The sequence below is a fragment of the Chamaea fasciata genome, unplaced genomic scaffold (assembly GCF_029207755.1).
Source record: "Chamaea fasciata isolate MVZ Bird 193981 ecotype frontalis unplaced genomic scaffold, bChaFas1.0.hap1 SCAF_17, whole genome shotgun sequence".
Classification (NCBI taxonomy): domain Eukaryota; kingdom Metazoa; phylum Chordata; class Aves; order Passeriformes; family Sylviidae; genus Chamaea; species Chamaea fasciata.
Window position 1 is genome coordinate 13,829,597 of NW_027094102.1, and position 12,964 is coordinate 13,842,560.

Genomic DNA, 12,964 nt, shown 5'->3' on the forward strand with positions numbered 1-12,964 from the left:
GAGTGTAGGTGGGAACAGCTGCACTGCTGGTCCTGGCAGCTGGAGCAGCTGTGGATGTTGACCCTTGCACCAGCCTCATGCTATTGAAACTCCCGTCCCTGAGGGAGAGTCCTCTCCCATCCACCCCCTGTGGGATGGATGCTGCAGGTGATGGCCCCAGGTCAGCCCATGGGAGCTGCCAAAGGAGTAGCAGATGTGCTCCAAGAGCTCCACGTCTCTCCTGTGCTGGGACCCCAGGGCTGGAGGCAGCTCTGCAGGTGGGGTCTCCCCTGAGTGGGGGAGAGGGGCAGAACCCCCCCCCGGCACCTGCTGCCCACGGTGGGGGATCAGCCCAGGGCATGGAGGGGATTCTGGGTGCCACCACACATGGCCAGGACATGTCCACCTTCATGTCCACCAGCATCCCCAAGTCCTTTCCAGGCTGCACTTTTTGCTTGCCATGTGATACTCTCTTCAAGGTTTAACCACTTCCAGGATCTCTCTTCTTACTCTTTTTCAGGCAGCTTTTTGCTGTTCTCTTCCATTCTGCCCCTAACTCCCAGTGAGTTGTAAATAAAGGTGAGTAACAACTGGAGTCTCTCCCCAGGGGCACCCAGCAGCCCTGCTCATTCTTATACAGCTGTGTTTATCCATTCAGCTGGGATCTGCAAGGCCTGGCTTCTCATACCTGCAGGTTCTCAAAGGTCTCTGAAGGGGAATGCTGCTGTCTTGTCCCCTTCTCCCCATGTGGGAGATGAGAGTGGCCCCTTTCCTTGTCCCTCCCTCTCTGGGGTCCTTTCACACACAACCTTCAGGAAGTGCTGTGTGTTTTGACACAACCAACTGCTTGGGCACACCAGCCTGCTTGGGCGTTCTGTGGGCTGATGCCTCTGGGCACTGGTTTAGGCATTGCTTGACTAGTGGATGATGTTACATGTGCCAGACTGGCTTCAAGGACTGACCAGAACTAATGGAGCCAGCCAGCCTGACCCAGAGCTGAGTCATGCAGTTTTTGTGGCTCACCTGTATGACATGCCAAACGATGGAACCACCAGGGTGGGAGGAAGCCGAGGTTTCTCTGGGTATGGTAGAACGCAGGTAAGCCTGGGACAAGGGTAGGTAGGGCAGAGCACTAGCAAGGAAAGATACAAATGCAATGCTGATCATTTCCCTCATGACAGAGGAGTGGGTAAAGACAGAGGATGTGCATGAGGTCACTTTCAGTCCCCCATCTGTCTCAGCACAGAGCTGCACATCCTGATGCTAGTCTGTTCATCTTGAGGCCACCCACAGTGGCCTGTGGGTGATGCTGTGTAAGAGTTTGGGGTGCACTGCACTGGGGCTGTGCCTCACAGCATCACTCAGTTACCTCAACCAAGCCTCTGCATGTTACACTGCACCCACCAGCAACCAGAGCCATGAGACTGTAACACGTCACCTGGTGATTGCTAGCACAGGCTCTGACTTATGCTGGCCCGTGTGGTCCCCTCTCGACAGCCATCCACACAATGCTGCTGCCAGGGCCACCTGAGCTCCCTTGTCTACAGGATGAGTAAGTCAAGGTCCCACAGTCCCACGTTACAAGCTGTGTGCACCAGACCCTCTCCACTTTGGGGGTCCCTGGGACTTGCTTCAGTTTAGCACCGTATTTCTTGTCATGAGGGAGCTACAATTGCAGGCACAGTTGGAAATGTGGTGGGCAAGAGCTGAGCAGGAACCAGTGCTGCTGTCCATGGCCACACCATGTGGTCAGTCGCCACCATCCTCACTGCCTGAGGGCAGTGCTCCTGTGGCCCTAAGGAAGGCATCTAGGATGGTTGTGGCTGTGGCTGTTAGTGGGAAGTTCCAGGATGAGGAACCACCAAAGACCAAGCTTGTGGCACAGCAGGGCAGTGAGTTCCTGTTGGAAAGAGGTTCCTCTCACTGCCTCCCTTTGGGTGAGCCCTGGCATGGGCTGCTCAAGCAGCTCATGTGCACAATTCTGGGTCTCCACCATTGTGGTTTAACCCCAGCTGGTAACTAAACACCACACAGCCACTTCCTCACCCCCCCCCACCTCATCATCCTTTCTCCCTTGGGGAACAAGTGATTGGGAAAAATGAAAGTAAACTTTGGAGGCTGAGAAAAGAACAAAACAAGGTATAAAGGCATCTCTCAAATCCCTGAACTTCCAGGTGGGTGTTGGGAGAGCAGAGTCCCTCTCACTGCCAGAGTTCAGGATCCCCTGAGGGAACTGACTGGTCATAAGTCTGTGGGGCCTGATGAGATGCCCCCCAAGATCCTGAGGGAACGGACTGATGGCATTGCCAAACCCCTCCCAACCTTAATTTAAAACTCACACAAAGTCCCTGGGGACTGCAACAAGGGAAATACTTTTCCTGTTTTTAAAAAGGGGAGAAAGGAAGACCCAGGGAACTACAGACCAGTGAGCCCCGTTGTCTGTGCCTGGGAAGATCATGGAAGCAATGCTAAGGCACAGGACAGACAAGGAGGTGACCTGAGACAGTTTAAAAGACAAGTGTCTGCCAAGGAAGGCAGGAACCTTCCTGTGATGGAAAATACGACCCCTCCTTCCCTCCAAATCATTATAACTTTGAAATTATAGGGTTTTCAGGCAAAGATATGGGAAAAGGAAGAGCACTTCTTTCAGTGTGTGTGTGTGTATAGCAAACAACCAACAGCCCCGGCAGCAACAACAAACAGACCCAGAGACCCAGTGCCAGCCGTCTCCCGGCCGCAGGCACCTTCCCCTTTGGTGCAGTTCCGGGCACGGCCGGCAGGGGCGCTGGTGGCTCCCGGCCGGGCAGGGCGGGTGCGATGATTCCCCCGCGGCTGCAGGGGGCGCTGTGCCGCGAGCTCGGCCGCTCTCTCCACACGGTAACGGCGGGCGGGTGGTGGGAGAGAGAGAAAATGACTCCCTTGTGAAACTCACAGGGCAGCCGGGCCTGGTGCCATTCCGGGTGGCAGGCTGGACTGTTGCCCTAGCCTCGGAGCAGCAGGCTGAACAGCAGATGTAAGAACACTTGGGGTGGAAGACCGTGTTGATTTGGCACAGCCTGGTTTTTGGTAGCAAGGGAGGGTCACAGAAGTAGCTTCTGTGAGAAGCTGCTAGAAGCTTCCACCACGTCCAACAGAGCCAATCTCTGATGTCTCCGAAGATGAACATGATACTGGGCCAATTAGAGAGGTTGGTCACGCCTCTGTGGTGTGTTTGAGAAGGAAATCAAAACAGGGCACAGGCAGCATTTTTTCCGTGGCCCGCGTTGAGCTTTGCCTGCCTGGTTCCCCCAGCCAGCCGCGCCGCAGGCAGAAGGGCAGGAGTGGTGGCAGTGGCTTCTCCTTCCCAGCTCTCCGCATGAAGAGAGGTGTTAAATAGCGCCAGCGCCGCGGCGGCTGGCACTGCCCACCCAGTGGCAGCAGGGCTGCTTGGCCACTGGCAGAAACATGGCGAACCACTCCCCAGTGTAGACCCTAGAGGAGATCAACCTCTTAGCGCTGTGAAATGCTGCAGGAATCTCTGAATTAGTGGAACTTGTTGGCAATGGTATCTGTGAGCAGCAGTTTTTCTTCTGGTAAGGGAAGAGAAGTGAGGACATGTGAAGGAGAACAATGTGGCGGCACCAAGGTCAGTGGAGAAGAAAGAGGGGGAGGAAATGCTCCAAGCAGCAGAGCCAAGATACCTCTGCAAGCTGTGGTGAAGACTATGGAGAGACAGACTGTTGTCCTGTAGTGCATGAAGTCCCCGGGGAATGTGGAGATCCACTTGCAGCCTGTGGGAAAAGTGCTCACGCTAGAGCGGGTGGATGCCAGAGAAAGCTGTGTCCCAGTGGGAGACCTGAATAGAGAGAGAGGGCCCTTGCTTCCAGAGATAGGTAGAGTCCTTGCTTCCAAACTAGAGCAGCCTGTCCTTAAAAGACTATCTCCCTGTGCTGTCAGTGGGAAGGAAGGGCTGGGGGGGATAAAGGTGTTTTAAAGGTTTAATTTATTTATTATTCTCCTCTGACTCTGTTAATAAATTTATACCTTTAAATTTGAACCTATTTTGCCCTTAGAATGTTTTTTCTTCCAGTCCTTATCTCAACTCATGAGCCCTTCGTTATTTTTTTCCCTCTCCTCTGCCCAACTGTAGCCGGAGAGGCTAAGTGAACAACTTTCCTGAGTGCCTGGCATTTGGCCAGCATCTAACCACAACACACCTCCTCCCATTCTCCCAATAGGAGTAAGTCCTTCGCATACTTCAATAACCTCATTCCTAAGGATGGAATAAATTAACCACTTCTCCCTCTTTTTCTGACTCAAAGGTAAAAAAAATGCTGCTTACTGCGTTCTGTAAGTGGGTATCCCCAGAAAGCATCCCTTAGCAGTGTAAGCGGGGAACCCAACTCAAGATGGTACAAGGATCTGGGACGGTGGAGTGCCTGGGTTTAATAGCCTGCTCTTAGGTCCTGCACCAGAACTGGCTGGATAGGAGTGTTATAGGGAGACATACACAGCTTCAAAACACCTGCCTTTAGCTCAGCAGCAGGCTGCAACTCCTTCTTTCCTTCCTTTGAAAGAGGGTATTGGTTTTTAGACACCAGTTGCCCAGGTCATCTGAGAGTAATCTGTAGCAGCCCCACATCCAGTTTTTCATATTCTAACACTGCTAGCCTCCCCATCACCCCTTACAACACCGACTTGCATCCCAGTCATCAAATCCCCTCCTAGCAAACCACAATCACAACTAGGAATAACCAGAAACTCATGCTTTTCAAACCCATCTCACACATTATGAGCAAACTCTCATAAGCGTCCCCATGTTACTTTTATTTGCTGGCAAAATTCAACACACACAGAGGCAATTCACATATACACACATACACATTCTCCAGAAGTGGCTGAATAAAACCGCACCTGCTCATCTTTCCCACAAGAAAAAGAACATTTGAACAATTATTCCCCCTTTGGCATAAAATTCAAATTAGATAGAGAAGTTCCCATGTCTACTAGGGAACACACTTCTCAGTTCGGCAAGGGCACTGCAGTGTTGTGAGCCCCCGGTACAGGAGCAGATCCTGACACCCTTAACAATCATTTACCTGAGGTGCCTTTTTAACCAATTCCTGCAAGGGCCCACTTGGCCACTTCTCCAGTCCCTGCTCCCACTGTCTGTGGGCTCTCACACTTCCACAGTAGCTGAATTCTCTACAAAATCACTTGTCTCCCCAGTGACCCAAAGGCCATCGCTTGGTCACCATACAGGGGGGAAAGGGAGCTATGGAGAGAACAGAGGCCATCCAAAAACAAATCATAACAATGTAACTATACACCAGTAAAACTTCTCTTAACTTACACATAATATTCATCCTTTAATTGTGAGAGCCAACCATCACGTTACTCAACTATAAGACTGTCGTCCCATTGCTGGGCAGTGCCGAGCAGGGCCTGGCTCCTGCCTCTTGGCAGCCCGTCTTTAGATATTCACCCAGCACAGCGACAGTGAATGTTCATGCAGAGCTTCTGGGGCAGCTCAGTCTGAGGAGAAAGGGCCCTACAAAAAGGATCACAAGGCAAAGACATCATTGTCCTTCACACGAGGTGAAACCCAAGCTGCCTCCAATGGGACGTGCCCCTCCACTTGCCCGACAGCAAATCTTGCTGTACGAGACAAAAATGCTGGCTACTCCTCATCTCCCTAGCTCAGATTCCCTGTAAAATTGGATGAGGCTGCAGAAGGGAAGAGGATGGGACAGGTTACAACAGGGAAAATGCGTAGATACAGTTTGGAGGAAGCACAAGCAAGGCCTTAGGAGTAAAGTCTTTATTGATGGAACAAGGGTGTGAGGTTTGCCTTCCGGAGGGTCTTCAGCTCTCCTGCCACACACCTCGCTCGCCTCAGACGAGCTTTGGGTGCACAGATCTACGCCGTGCCCTGGCCTGGGCAGGGGGCTTTGGATCCTCCGGAAGGACGGGCTGTTGGGAAAACTTTGGGTCCACGGAGGGGAGAGCGTTCTCAGCAGCACAGCTCTCCTCTCCGCCTTGGGACGTGGCTGGATTTGGGACAGGTCATTGAAAATTCTCTTCAGGGGGCAGTACAGGCAGACACTTACAAATCTGCCCTAATACAGACTGAACAATCTTCTTTGGCTATGGTCCTTGTATCTGCATGTTGCCTGAGGTTGCTGGATTCCTTTCTCTCACCCAGCTCCCCTTCACCATTGTAGGATACTTAGGCTTCACAGTTTTGGCATAGCCAGTCCCTTCTGCTTGGGGCTGTGGTCCTAAGGGAGGCAACTTTAGTCTCATGCGCGCTTCCTGGCTTTGCTGTTTGGATGCTCCAGGCAATCTTGGCTGCATGTGTCTGTTGGAGACCTTACCCTTGGGAAGCTCTAAGATTTCAGTGCACTTGCAGCTGGAGTCTCCTTTAAACTGAGAAGCTATCATGAATTTCAAGAGGCAGTGAACATTCTTAACAACTTGGATGGTGAGATTGTCAAGGGCAGCCTGTATACAAGCCCTGTCTGACAAGGCTCTTTCAGCTTCCTTGGATGTGTCTGCTTGGGTGACTCCTCCATCAACAGGCTTCTCTTTCTGCCTGGCTGCCCTCCCTGGCTCAGAAGCTTTAGACTCCAGATGATTCCCAAAGCTCTCCAACACCATGGCTAGAAGCTCTTTGGCCACCATTTCCATTTCTTGACGGTGGTCTAGAGGTGTCTCTGTAGGCTCTGTTCTCCTGCAGCTACTGAAAATGCTTCCTCTGATCCCCTGGGCAGTGTTCCTTAAAAAGGAGACACGCTGGCCTCGAGGAACCTTCAGCCTTGCAAACACTTTGTACACAATGGCCTCAACCAGCTCTTTGAGTTCCTCAGCTTCTGCTGCAGTGTTGTCTGTCCGGCTCTGGGAGTCAGCGGCATCTTCCTGGCCCAGCTCAGCCCTGGGGTAGGTTTGGCCCTTGTCCAAAGCTATTTTCCCTCTTCTCAATTTCCCTGATTTCAGGGGGGTCTCTTTGCTTTTCTGTGGATGTGGAAAAGAAGGTTTCTGAGGCTGCGGCCACAGCTCTGCCTGGCAGGAAGTGTCAGTGGTTCCCGGCAGTTTGGGACTATCCTTTAATTTGGCCAGAGGTGGCAGAAGCCCTTTCTGAAAGGTGACATCAGGTTGTGGCTCGTGCTCAGCCCCTGCATGCTGAGGCTTCCCGTGGGCCCAGGCCAGCACTCTGCTCCAGCCAGGCCATCAGGGCAGCAGAGAAGGGCTTCCCTCAGCACAGTGTGTGCCTGCACGTGGCCCTGCTGCCCATGCCCAGCTCGGCGCCCTGCGCTGGCTCAGCTCCCAGCTGTGGAGTCCTTTCCTCACTGCAGAGCCCGGCCCCGCAGCACAGCCCTGCGCAGTCCCGTGCCCCCGAACACAACGCTTTGCCTACCTCTTGCCGCCCCAAGATCTTCTCTGACTGCAGCTTGATCCTAGTTAGGTAGTGCTGGTAGTCATTGAACTCCTTCGGTGTGCAAACCACCTATGGAGGGATGAGGGCAGAATCCCCCAAGCCCTGTCAAGCCATGCGGACAGCCGTCCCCAAACCAGCCAACCCCGGTGGGAGGGGAGCTGCCCCCAAGCCCATCCCCATACCCTGGTGTTGGAGCCCCTGATGGCCCCCTGGCCAGGGCTGAACTGCAGCGTGGGGCAGGCTGAGAAGGGCAGGACTGGGGCTTGCCGGGGGAATGCTGGCACAGCTTCTGCTCCCAGGGACACCAGCGCACGGCCCTGCCCTCTGACAGCAGCTGCAGCAAGGGCTGTGGGAGCCCCACCTGAAGAGGGCTGCTCTTGATCAGCCTGATATCCAAACCTACATTGTTGTCACTGGTGACAAAGCCCTGTCTCTTCAGCATCCGCAGGATGTCCTTGCGCTTGTGGTAGTCCTGAAGGTGGGGGTCATGCAGGCAGTTGTATTGCAGGCTCATGTGGTGGATGTAGGGATCATCGAGATTGAAAGGACTTGGCCAGTGGAGCTGTAAGAGACATTTCCCAGAGTATGAAGGACGTAGCAAAGGGGTGCCATGCGATACTTATGAAAAGCTGCCAGACACTAATGAAGAGAACAAACTAGTGCTTCCTCTCTGTGTTCCAGGGAGCCTGGAGCTTCCCTCTGCCCCCAGCCCTTTCTAATTGAAGGGCTTCAGCTCCCGCTGTAGGTGGCCTAAAGAAGTCTGCATGATGGGGACCACATAAAAAAGGAGAGCTTTTCTACCTTTCTCTTTTTCCTTTACCTTTTCCCCCAGCTTTCCCCTGGAGAAGACAGTCTTGGATCTGGGTTTCACAGGGACCTTGACTCCAAGTGGGAGGTCGAGCAGGTCAGAATCCATTTCAGCCATATCTCATTCTCTCAGGTGTGGTATTCTGTGACCAATCCGTGAAGATACAGACACTCAGGCAGTAGCTCAATATCTTGCACGGCTGGTGCAAGAGAGCACAGGTCCTTAGGCCCTAGAGCAGACCCCCAAGGCCCAGGCTCTCTGGCTAAACCCTCTCTACCAGCCCACTGCTTTCCTCCTCCTAATTCCCAGTGCACTCAGCAGTGCCTCTGCCTTTTGGCAGGACACCAGCAGTGAGATGGAGCTCCACAGCTCCTTCCAAGAGCTTTCATGGTGCTGTGATCCCACACTGACATGCTCCAGAGGTCTCCCAGTGATGGGCCATTGTTACATCATGGTGACGTCCCATCACCACATTGTCACATCACCTTGCTGACATTATGACACATGGAAACTGCCCATCACACCTGGGGGGGGAGGGGGGCCCACCTGGGGGCCCCTTTGGACATCCCTGTGGGACCCCCTTCGTGTGACCTGGCTGTGGAAGCTCCTGTCCACAGGCCTCTTCCCCCTCCCAGGTCCTGTCATTCTGTTGAGGCAAAATGTCCTCTCCAGCAGGAAGGAATGGGAGGAATTGCCACTCCAAACATGTGCAGTTTGGGCTCTGCTTTTCCCCCTTTCCCTTTTCAGACCTTCTTCCCTGTCATGGCCAAGCAGCCACAATGGGGAAAATTGCAGCAAACTGGATATTTGACCCATCCCTGGCAACACAAGATTCCTTGGTCGTGTTCTGAGAAACAGAAGAGAAGCACGGGCTGAGAAGCACGCTCCCCTTTCCTCAGGCTCCCCTTCAGCCCAGACACCTCTCTGCCACCTTCCCGGTCTCCCCTGCCCTGGTTTCTGCGGTTCCCATCTGGCCTCATTTCTCACCCCTTCTTGGCTGGATTTGGCGAGGTCTCCAGTGCCCGTTCCTCCAGCCCGTCTGGTTCCTTGGGGCCGCTTTTACACTGCAGAGCCCTGCCAGCCTCGCTCCTTGCACAAAGGCAAGAGACAGGCAGAGCAATCTGGTGGAGGTGCAGTGGTTGACTACCACGGGGCTCTTAGGGAACAGCGAGAGGCACAACCCAGGGACGGTGTTCCTCTCTTCCCAAAGCAGTTTCTGGCACACGCTCCAGCTGCAGCTCTTCTCCAGCTTGGCAAGGGCTGGAGCAGCATCGGCGGCACCCCAGCTTCCCTGTGCCACATGTGCTGCTCAGCCCCCGGGGCCGTGAGCCCCGCAGCGTCCACGCACACCCTCACCTGGGGCGGTGCTCAGGCAGCTCCCGCAGCTCCAGCCTGCGGTCCCGGGAGCCCCACTAGGAAGCCCTGTGGGCAGTTCCTTGGCAGCTGCAGAGCACAGCTGCTGAGGAATACACCTGGGCAGGTAGCTCGGGGCGCAGCTGCACTGCCAGCTGCGGGCTGAGCTCTGGCTGGCAGGAGCCCGAGGCAAGAGCCCATGACCGGCTGACCCCTGGCAGGACAAAGAGCCTGGGGACCTGTGGCACAGCCAGGTCAGTGGCCACTCAGAGACAGGGCAGATTCCAAGGCTGGGCAGGGAGAGCGGAGATTTTGCTGTGCTTGGACTGTGAAGGTGTAACAGCCCAGGGGTTCAAGGTCCCTCCCTGGAGGCTCCGGCTCGAGCTGTTTCTGTTCCTGCGCTGTGAATAAATTGTTTTGTGGAACGAGACGCGTGAGACTCTGCTGTGGGAAACCTGGTCTGACTGTGTGAGAGTGGGGGGAGTGGGGGGAGTCAATGGGGGCACCCTTTGGCTCACCTGAGCCACCCACCGCAAAAGGGGATTTGGTCCCAGCAGGAGCAGTCTGGTGGTGGGAGTGTGACTGCCACAGTGCCTCCGGGATGCTCAGACAGGGAAGTTTCTGTAACAACAGGGCTGCCTGAGAGCTGGAGCAGAGCCCAGGCCGTGCACCTGGTGGGCTCTGCCTGTAAGAAACCTGGCAAGGTGCAGCAGAGTGCCCTGGGCAAGGGAAGGCAGCTATAGAAAAGGAACAAGTTTAAACCACACCCCCAGTTTTGTCAGACCCCTCTGTCTGCGTGCCCATCCTCTTGGACTTGACCTGAGGGTTTGGGTAGGTGCAGAGCACTGGGAAAGGGAGGGCAAGGCAAGGCAAGGGCAAGGCCACATGCTGCAAGATTTGTCTCCTGGGTTGGCTCTCGCAGGAGAAAAGCCTGAAGGTGTAATTATTGACAGTTCCCACTGGATGGCTCCCGAAGCCCAGCGGGGACGGCAATGCTGAGCACAGCCGGCAGATTGGAATCGGCTCCAGCCGTTCTCTCCTGCCACAGCCCCGTGGTACCAACCACAACAGAATGATAACCTTAGCCCAGAGCCAGGGAGGATGAACATTCCCACGGGACCACACACACCAGGAAGCGTTTTATAAAATGCACTTGGGTGCAAGGGCAGGAAGCAAACTGTGACCCACAGCTATTAGATAAATACAAGAGATGCTTACAACAATTTTGTTTCAACACACTCTGCTCAGATCTGTTGTTATCTCAACTCTTTGTGCCCCAGTTGAGCACCAATAAGGTCTGACGTGGTTTAACCCCAGACAGGAACTCAGTCCCACACAGCCACTCGCTGCTCTGGTGGGATGGGGAGGAGAATCCAGAAAAGGTAAAACTGCAGGTTGACACAAGAACAGTTTAATAACTGAAACACAATTAAATATATTTATATTACTGCTTTTACTACTTCTACTTTGACCAGTGAAAAGGAGAGAGAACGGAATAAAACCCAAGAGAAAGCAGCAATGCCCAATAGTCGCTCGTCGCCCACTGACCAGTGCCCCACCTATCCCCAGCAGTGATCCGTGGCTCCTGGCCAACCCTCCAAGTCAGTGTGTTACCAACGCTGTTCTCACTCTGAATCCCAAACACAGCACAGAGCAGCTTCTGGGGAGAAAATTCTCTCTCTCCCAGTCAAAACCAAAACGTCCAGCAGCCCCTGAACCCCCCTCCGTGTGAGCCCTGACCAGCACAGTCCCCACCTGTCTCAGTCACCCTTCAGTTCTCCCCACCACCCCTTGAGCCCCCCCGCGACCCCCAGAACGCCCCAGCCAAGCCCCGTGTCCCCCCACAAACCCCCAGTGACCCCCCCCAGACCCACTCACGCCTTTGGCTGCTTGAGGGCCATGATGGGCACTGCGGGGAGACCCCTCCCTGCCGCCCGGTGCCCGCGGCGCGGTGCCCGCTGCCCCGTTCTGCCCCCCTGCACTGAGGCCCTGGCACCTCCTTGGCCCAGCAGTTTCAATTCCTGCTGCACTCACAGGAAATGTGGCCTTTTATCTCAGAAATAGCAGCTGCAGAGGAGGAGGAAGACATACATGGGTGGCGAGGGGACCATGACTATGGGGCAGGGACATGGGGACACGGTTACAGCCCCAGGGGCATCAGGCCGTAGCCAGGGCGATGCAGCTATGGGGGCTACCTGGCAATAGGAGTATGGCCATGGTGGGGGATGCAGGTGAGGGATGTGCTGTTTCCCCTCTTGTGGGGTCATAGGCCCCAGGGCACACCAGGATGTCCGTGGCCATTCCACAATGGGCAGGGTTTTTCTCTTCTTCCCTGTCTTGGAGAGGTGGGGACCGTTTTCACCTCTGCCTGAGCCAGTTGGTGGCTTCACAGAGATTCTGGTGCTCCTGGCACCATGTCAAAGCCCTCTGCACCTTCTCATTCCCTCTCCTGTCCCCACAGAGCTCCGTCTGCCCAGACCCAACCTCTCTGTCCTGCCTGGGCACAAGGTGACTGCTGGAGCTGACGTGATGTTCCGCTGCACCTCCACACACCCCAGCACTCTCTGTTACCTCTACCTGGAGGGCCAGACACGAGCCCAGCTACTCTCAAGGGAACAAGGTGACTACAACCTCTCCCACGTGCAGAGAGGTGACAGCGGCCGCTACAGCTGCCAGTGCTACACCATGAATGCCTCGAGAGAATGGTCTGCTGTCAGCAACACCCTGGACTTGGTGGTGAGAGGTGAGACATCCCCCAGCCACGTCCTGCTCTTCTCTTCCTCCCTGCAATCGGTCACATCCTGGGGGAACTTGAAAAGAGGATTTAGGGCAGGAAAGCAGCTGTAAGAAGAAAGGTTCCAGCTGTGAAGCAGAGGGTTCCAGCTTCCTTCAGCTGTGTTTGAGACTGGCCAGCTCCTCAGAGACCCTAGAGATGACCTAGAGACCCTATAGATACAGGATTGCTGGACTGACAGGTGGGGATAAGAGTCAGAGGACACCTCTCCCTGCACTGGCCCAGAAAGCCCATGGCTGCATCCCCAGCAGCATGGGCAGCACAAGAGGGACGGGATTCAGCTGCTGCGCCCAGGACACCTACCCCAAGGCATCCGTGGCCTAGGGCTGAGGCAGGGCTGGAGCTGGGCACTGACAGCCTGTGGAGACCAGCCAAGCGGTCCCTTGGGCCAGCTGTTGGGGCAAAGCCACCAGTGCTTTGGAGGGAAAAATGGAAGAAAAGGGAGAAGGGAAGGGAAGTCTCATTTCTCACTGAACTTTGATCCCGGATGTGCACAGTTTACCCCTTTGTTTGATAACACCTCAAATTCCCTTTAATTGTTGCAGGGAACACCTCTGCCCTCAAGAAAGAAAATTGTGTAAGAACTTGCAATAGCCTCACTGTGCCAGTGAAA